This window comes from Callithrix jacchus, chromosome 6 (assembly GCF_049354715.1).
Source record: "Callithrix jacchus isolate 240 chromosome 6, calJac240_pri, whole genome shotgun sequence".
In the NCBI taxonomy this organism is placed as follows: Eukaryota; Metazoa; Chordata; class Mammalia; order Primates; family Cebidae; genus Callithrix; species Callithrix jacchus.
The window spans coordinates 152,854,036-152,862,569 of record NC_133507.1 but is presented as its reverse complement, the minus strand read 5'-3'; the positions used below and the strand labels follow the sequence as shown (position 1 = coordinate 152,862,569).

At 47.9% G+C, this 8,534-nt stretch overlaps 1 pseudogene; it reads right to left on the bottom strand.

Moving 5' to 3' along the window:
- Nucleotides 1–3,435: 3,435 nt before the first annotated feature.
- LOC100394613 (small ribosomal subunit protein eS8-like) lies at nt 3,436–7,034 on the bottom strand (annotated as a pseudogene).
- Nucleotides 7,035–8,534: the final 1,500 nt, after the last annotated feature.

Sequence of the window (8,534 nt, the reverse complement as noted above, 5' to 3'; positions counted from 1 at the left end):
CTCACTCTTGCCCAGGCTGGAGTGCAGTGGTGTGATCTCAGCTCACTGCAACCTCTGCCTCCAGGGTTCAAGCGATTCTTCTGCCTCCGCCTCCCAAGTAGCTGGGATAACAGGCGTGTACAACCACACCAATTTTTTTTTTTTAAGTAGAGACAGGGTTTCACCATGTTGGCCAGGCTGGTCTTGAACTCCTGACCTCAAGTGATCTTCCTGCCTTGGTTTCCCAAAGCACAAGGATTACAGACAAGAGCCACCGTGCCCAGCCCTGGCTAATTCTTCTCTGAAATTATGCCATCAAGCTGTCCCTCTTTCATCAAGCCACTTCTCTCCAACCTCCATAGTCATCCTTTTGTTCAGCTGCTTCACTCTGCCTGCTGAGTTTGGTGTCTTTACAGGCATAGGATGGGGGTGGGGCGGAGACATGGGTGGTTTAGGAAAAGGCAGCATTTGAGCAGGAAAACAGGGATGTAAGTTTCTCACTTTGGGCTGCAGGTTCAGGCTTTTCGGCTTGAGGATGGGGCTTTTGCCAGGGACCCACCCTTTTCTGCCTAGAATTTCTCTTCCTCATGTCCCTATCAGTAGGATTTAGGAACAAATGAGGAGCCAAATACCTGAAAGCTATGAGATCAGGATAGCAAGGTGCCTTCTGGCTACAATGCAGTTTGTGGGAATCAGGGGTAATTTAGCTGTGCTGTATTTGCTGAATTTGGGATCAGTGTTATATTAATTTCATACAATGAATTGGAGAGCTTGTCATTTTTTTTCATGGCAAAAATGGGCTCATAGGCTAGAAATAGTTGTTTCTTGGGAGTTTGAAAGAACTTACTGCCCAAATGGTCTCCAGAGATTCCTGGAAGGTGATTTTGTTCCTGGATAATGGGAGTGCATGGGTTTTCTTTATTTTTAGGGACAGGGTCTCGCTCTGTTGCACTCTACCTGGAGTGCAATGGATGGTCATAATTCACTGCCGCTTTGAACTCCTGGGCTCAAGTGAGCCTCCTACCTCAGCCTCCCTAATAGATGGGAGTCCTGGTGTGTGCCCGTGGCTTCTTTTCTTTTTGATTCTATTCCTTTTGTTTATTAATTTGAACCATACTTTTCTTTTTCTTTTTTGAGATGGAGTCTCACTCCATCACCCAGGCTGAAGTACAGTGGCACAATCTCGGCTCACTGCAACCTCTGCTTTCTGGGGTTAAGCATTTCTTCTGCCTCCTCCTCCTAAGTAGCTGAGACTACAGGTGCATGCTACAATGCCTGGCTAAGTAGAGATGGGCCATGCTGTCCAGGCTGCATACTTTTTAATAAGATTTAAAATCTACTCATGTCAGCGTGTGGTAGGACGTGCTTGTAGTCCTAGCTACTCAGGAGACTGAGGCGAGAGGATCGCTCCACTGCCCTCTAGCCTGGCTGACAGAGCAGGACCCTGTCTCTAAAACAAACAAAAATTATTTTTAAAAATAAAAAATTAAAAATCTATTCATATATGAATAATTCTAATTTTATACTCTAAATTGCATTTAACTAACTTGTTAATTACACTTGTCTTTCATTAAATTTGGCATGGGTTTAACTATTTTAATGCTTTAAAAAATAATTGACTTGGATTTATTTATCTACTGCTTTCAAATTCATTAAATTTGACTCACATCTCTCTTATGTCTTATTTCCTTTTTCTGGTTTCATTTTAGTCTGTTTTAAAGTTATTTTCTGGGCAGGGCATGGTGGCTCAAGCCTGTAATCGCAGCACTTTGGGAAGCAGAGGTGGGTGGATCCCCTGAGATCAGTAGTTCGATACCAGCCTGGCCAACATGGCGAGACCCCGTCTCACTAAAAATACAAAAATTAGCTGGGTGTGGTAGCAGGCACTCAGCTACTTGGGTGGCTGAGACAGGAGAATCTCTTGAACTTAGGAGGCGGGGGAGGTTACATTAAGCTGAGATCTCACCACTGCACTCTAGCCTGGGTGATAGAGCAAGACTCTGTTTCTAAATAAATATATAAAGTTCTTTTCTGGCCCAGAGTGCTGGCTTGTGCCTATAGTCTCAGCACTTTGGGAGGCCAAGGTGAACGGATGAATTGAGCCTAGGCGATTGAGACCAGCCAGGGAAACATAGAGAAACCCCATCTCTACCGAAAATACAAAAATTAGCTGGACCTGGAGGGAATGCCTATAGTCCCAGCTACTTGGGAGGCTGAGGACTGCTTGAGCCGGGAAGGCAGAGGTTGCAGTGAGCCGAGATGGCACCGCTGTACTCCAGCCTGGGCGACAGAGCGAGACCCTGTTTCAGCAAAATAAATAAAAATAAAATTTTTTTCCTGCAATGTTAAGTTGAAACATTAGTTCACTTATTTTTATTAACTTTTTTTTTTGAGATGGAGTCTCACTCTGTTGCCCCGGCTGGAGTGCAGTAACACAAACTCGGCTCACTGCAACCTCTACCCCCCGAGTTCAAGCGATTTTCCTGCCTCATCCTCCAGAGTAGCTGGTACTACAGGCGTGCACCATCATGCCCAGCTAATTTTTTTGTATTTTTAGTAGTGATGGGGTTCCACCATGCTGGCTAGGCTGGTCTCAAACTCATGATCTTGTGATCCATCCACCTCGGCCTTCAAAAGTTCTGAGATGACAGGTGTGAGCCATCACACTCGGCCTTTTTTTCTTACAATAATGAATGCATTTAAAGTTGTTAATTTGGGCAATGTTCAGCAGCTACAGCCTTAAGCCCAAGGCCTGACACGTAATACCCCTTGAAGTCATAATGACATGAACTGACATTATTCCCTTAAATATAATTATGTGATATTCCTGATTTCAAAACAATAAACCATTATCGTTTTTATTTTCTCTTTGACTCAACAGTTATTTAAAAAACTAGGATTTTGTCATTGCTCTCGTTTAGTTTCCTTTCGTGGGTAGTTTCTGGTTTACTGTATATGGTGGACACAGAGTTTGGCTTGTGTAATTTCTGCCTTGGGGGATACTTGATGTCTTTCCTTCTAATATACATACACGGTAAAGGTTTCACATGCAAAAAGTGGAGACAAGCTGTGTGTGGCACAGAATTTGATATACATCTTTGATTCAAACTACTTATAGTATTGTTTGGGTCTCTGATTTTTTTGTTTGGTTTTTTTTTTTTTTCCTTTTTTGAGACAGAGTTTCGCTCTTGTTACCCAGGCTGGAGTGCAATGGCGCGATCTCGGCTCACCGCAACCTCCACCTCCTGGGTTCAGGCAATTCTCCTGCCTCAGCCTCCTGAGTAGCTGGGATTACAGGCATGCGCCACTGTGCCCAGCTAATTTTTTGTATTTTTAGTAGAGACGGGGTTTCACCATGTTGACCAGGATGGTCTTGATCTCTTGACCTCATGATCCACCCGCCTCGGCCTCCCAAAGTGCTGGGATTACAGGCTTGCGCCACTGCGCCTGGCCTTGTTTGTTTTTTTTCGAGACAGAGTCTTGCTCTGCTGCCAAGCTCCAGTCTGGAGTGCAGTGGCGCAATCTCAGCTCACTGCAATCTCCGCCTCCTGGGTTCGAGCAATTCTCTTGCCTCAGCCTCCCCAGTATCTAGGACTACAGGTGCGTGCCACCATACCCAGCTAATTTTTGTATTTTTCAGTAGAGACAGGGTTTCACCATGTTGGCCAGGATGGTCTTGATCTCTTGACCTTGTGATCCACCAGCCTTGGCCTCCCAAAGTGCTGGGATTACAGGTGTGAGCTACCATGCCTGGCCTGTTTGTTTGTTTTTGAGACAAGAGTCTTGCTCTGGTGTCCAGGCCAAGCTGGAGTGCAGTGGTGCAATCTCGGCTCACAGCAAACTCTGCCTCCAGGGTTCAAGAGACTCTTCTGCCTTAGCCTCCCAAGTAGCTGGGATTACAGGCACATGCCAACACACCCAGATAACTTTTGTATTTTCAATAGAGATGGGGTTTCACCATGTTGGTCAGTCTGGTCTTGAACTCCTGGCCTCAAGTGATCTACCTGCCTCAGCTTCCCAAAGTGCTGGGATTACAGGCGTGAGCCACTGTGCCTGGCCTGATGTCTTTGATTCTGGTGGGTTAAATCTCTTCTAGGTTGTTAAACTGTATGTTAAAGACTCACTACATTTGTGTTTCCGGCAATATCTCTTTGTATTGCCAACATTTTTTTTTTTTTGGGTGTTTTGGTTTTTTCTTTTCGACACAACATCCATTTATTTCACCATCATCCCATAGGTCAGGAGACCAGCACCGAGTGGCTATGCTCTCTGTCCAGGCTGAAATCACAGTGTCGGCTGGCTGCAGCCCTCTCCTGGAATTTAGGGTCCTCTTCCAAGCTCATTTTTTTGGTGTGAGAACAGAACAGTAAACACACCTTTATGAAATGGGCGAAGACAGAAAGAGAGAATTTGTTTGCCTTTCCGGGCCTTGATTATCCTAAGACAGAACTCCAGCTCTTTGCCCTCTGGCGCGTGGCTATTAACTTGGCCACCCTGTCCCAGCCGTGAAGCGATGCACACGAGAAGCTTGCCCTGCTGGAACTGCCCTTCCAGGAGACTGCCGATTTTTGCATTCTTTTTTCTTTCCTTGTATTTCTTCTCAGGCTGGAGCGCAATGGCGGTCTCGGCTCACTGCAACCTCCGCCTCCTGGGTTCGAGCGATTCTTCTGCCTCAGCCTCCCAAGTAGCTGGGACTAAACCAGGCTAATTTTTGCATTTTTAGTAGAGATGGGGTTTCACTATGTTGGCCAGGCTGATCTCAAATTCCTGACCTCATGATCCACCCGCCTCGGCCTCCCGAAGTGCTGGGATTACCACACCTGGCCTCTCTTCTGAATTTTTTTAGATCATTGTGTAAAATCTCTTCTTCCTCGGGGGTCAGCTTGGCTCCCTTCTTGAGGCCCAGGAGCAGCACATAGTGGGGCTGGTACCACCGCCGGTACGGTGTGCTGTCAATGAGCACCATGCAATTCTCCACCAGGGTCTGGGTACGGACCAGCTCATTATTAGACGCACTGTAGACCACATTGATGACCCTTCTTTTTCGAGTACAACACTCTGAGCCCCAGGAGAAATTCCCCACGTCCAGCCTCAGGGCACAGTATTTCTTGTTACCACCCCGCATGTGGACTGTGTGGATGCAGTGGGGCCCATCTTGGTGTTCGCAGCTGGGCGCCCCAACTCATACTTCCACTTCTTTTGGCAGGGATTTCTCTTGCCCCCGGTCTTGCAGCACTTGTGCCAGTTGTCCCAAGAGATGCCCATCACTTGGTACTCAAAGTTCATTTCTATTACTGGCAGAATTCAGTGTGAAGTTCCCATTTCCTTGCAGGCTGCCAGCCAGGGACTGCTGTTAGCTTCTAGAGGCTGCTGTCATTCCTTGTCACCTTGTCCCTCCATCTTCAGGTCACTTCAATGGCATGTGAATTCTGCTTCTAGACTCTCTGACTTCTCCTTCTGCCGCCAGTGGGAGAAAGCTCTCTGCTTTTAACATCTCGTGGGGTTAGATCAGGCCCAACCAGATTATCTCCCTATTTTAAGGCCAATTGTGCCTGTAAGTAACCTAAGCTAATTATGGGAGTGACATCTCATCATGTGTACAGATAGGTTCCAGGGCACAGGGCAGGACATCTCTGGGGGTGCTGGGTTTCCTGTGCCTTACAGTGGCTCATACGTCCTCACTGGAGAAGGCACATTTTGTCAGCCACCCTCTATTTTCTTTTCTTAGAGTCTTCCTCTCTTGTGCAGGCTGGAGTGCAGTGGCATGATCTCAGCTCACCGCAACCTCTGCCTCTCGGGTTCAAGTAACTCTCCTGCCTCAGCCTCCCAAGAAACTGGGTTTACAGGCATGCACCACCACCACCAGGCTGGACTAATTTCTTCTATTTTTAGCAGTGATGGGGTTTCACCAAGTTGGCCAGTCTGGTCTTGAACTCCTGACCTCAAGTGGTCCACCCTCCTGGGTCTCCCAAAATGCTGGGATTACAGGCATGAGTCACTGTGCCTGGACCCACCCTCTATTTTCTTTTCTTTTCCTTTTTTTTTAACTTGAGACAGAGTCTGGCTCTGTCACTGGGCTGGAGTGCAGTGGTGTGATCTCAGCTCACTGCAACCTCTAACTCCCGGGTTCAAGCGATTCTCCTGCGTCAGCCTCCTGAGTAGCTGGGATTGCAGGCATGCATCACAACGCCCAGCTTATTTTTGTATTTTTAGAAGAGACGGCGTTTTACCATGTTGGCCAGGATGGTCTCGATCTCCTGACCTTGTGATCCCCCCACCTCAGGCTCCCAAAGTGCTGGATTACAGGCGTGAGTTACGGCCCCCAGCCTATTTTCTAGGTGCTAAACAACATGACTCCAAAGCATAACTGAAGAGCAGGTGAGTTGCTCACCGCATGTAGAGTCCAATAAACAAGAGCGAGGTCGGGTACAAATGAGTGAATGTATTCCAAAGGCAGCTTTGGGAAGAGACACAACGTGTCCTGCCTTTAAATGTGCTGCCTCACCTTTGGAGCAGCACCGGGACTCTTTTATAAGTTGGGGGATAGGGAAGTGTGCAAGGCAGGGGTTCCCCTGTGCCTGGTGCCTTATCTACCAGATAGTGGAGCTGGTGCCTTCCTGGGCGGAAATAAGTTGTAAAAGTGGCCAAGTGGGCATGCTTTTGACGTGCCCTCCTGGAGGACACAAGTCACTTCCAGCTTGCAGAGTGGAAGTTCCAAGGCCACCGCATGGAGGTGAAAGTTCCGTGGCGGGTATGCTTTGGTCGGCAAAACCACTGTCAGCAGATCCACCGCCAGCTCTCAAGGAAAGATCTGTCTTGGAGCACATAGAATTTGCCCTGAGCTGGGCGATGGTGGCTCACACCAGTAATCCCAGCACTTTGGGAGGCCAAGGCGGGCGGATCACCTGAGCTCTGGAGTTGAAGACCAGCCTGACTAACATGGAGAAATCCTTTCTCTACTAAAAATACAAAATTAGCCAGGCATGGTAGTGCATGCCTCTAATCCCAGCTACTTGGGAGGCTGAGGCAGGGAATTGCTTGAACCCGGGAAGTGGAGGTTGCGGTGAGTTGAGATCATGCCATTGCACTCCAGCCTGGGCAACAAGAGTGAAACTCCATCTCAAAGAAAAAAAAAAGAACAGAACAGAACTTGTCCTGAAGGGGAATGTCTAGTTAGGGGGTAGTGAGTGGTTATATTTGCATTTCTGAAGGGCTGAGTAGGAAACAGGAAGGAAGGAAAGGGGAGAGAATATAAAATAATTGAAAAAACAAAACTAATTCATTCTGTTGTTCAGAAAAAATGGGGGCACTTGGTTACAAAAGTACTTAAAACAAAATCTAGCAAGAAACATTTGACCAGGTCTGCGGGAGCTATCTGAGCTGAACCTGGCCTTCCTACCAGTGCTTAGCAAATTGCAGGTGGTTTTAGCAAATTGCAGGCAGCCTTGGTGGACGGGCAGCTGCTTCCAGAGTTGCCTCCGTCCTCCAGACCCTACCTAGCACGTGCTCTGGGTGGTGGCTAACATGCAGCTTTCGCAGTCAGGCCACCCTGGAGCAATGTCAACCTGTCCCTTGCCAGCTAGGCAGCTCCAGTGTGGGGAGCGGTGGTTTTAAGTTTCTGTCTGGACCAGGCCCTGAGGCAGACATCCCTGGACTTCCACTTCTGTGAGCCCACAAATCAGCTTGCTGGTTGCAACCAATTGGAGCAGAATTTCTTTTTTCTTTTTCTTTTTTTGAGACAAGGTCTCATTCTGTCACCACAGGCTGGAGTGCATGGGCACTGCAACCTCAGCCTCCCAGATCAAGCAATCCTCCCATCACAACTCCCTGAGCCCCAACCCTCAGTGGCTGGAACTGCTGGTGCTCATGTCACCATGCCTGGCTAATTTTTGTACATTTTTGTAGAGATAATGTTTCACCATGTTGCCCAGGCTGGTCTCAAACTCCTGAGCTCAAGCGATCATCCACCTAGGGCTCTCAAAGTGCTGGGGTTACAGGTGTGAGCCACTGTGTCCACCTGAGCTGAATCTCACATCACTCGAAACCAAATATACCCTTACCAACGTTAACTTTTATATTAAGATTTTATGAAAAATTGATTATTGTTATCATTTGTCTAGGGGATTAGATACTAAACAATTAGAACAGCAAACTCTTATCCTGCTCTCCAAGGCCTCAGTTGTGACCTCACAGGAGTATGGGCTGGGCCCACAGCAGTGATTTCTGACGACCTGCAGGGCTGCACTCACCTCCCTGGCCGGTAAAACATGACCATTTCTCCTTCCCTGGTAGGGGCCCCCAAAGTGGCCCTGAGGGGTCTGGAAGCCACCTTATTCCTCCGAGGCTGCCGAGGCTGTCTGGATCTCGCACCTTCGGGTCTCCTAAGCCTCAGGCCTGAGCTCGGTGAAAGGCTCCTAGAGGAACGTCTTCCTTACACAGATGAGTCAGAGAAGGGAACGAGCAGCCCCTGGAACCTCAGGGCCAGAACAGCGTGTAGGGCGCTTTCCAGCATAAATCCGCATAACACAGATGCCTTGGGGTACAAGCAATGGAGG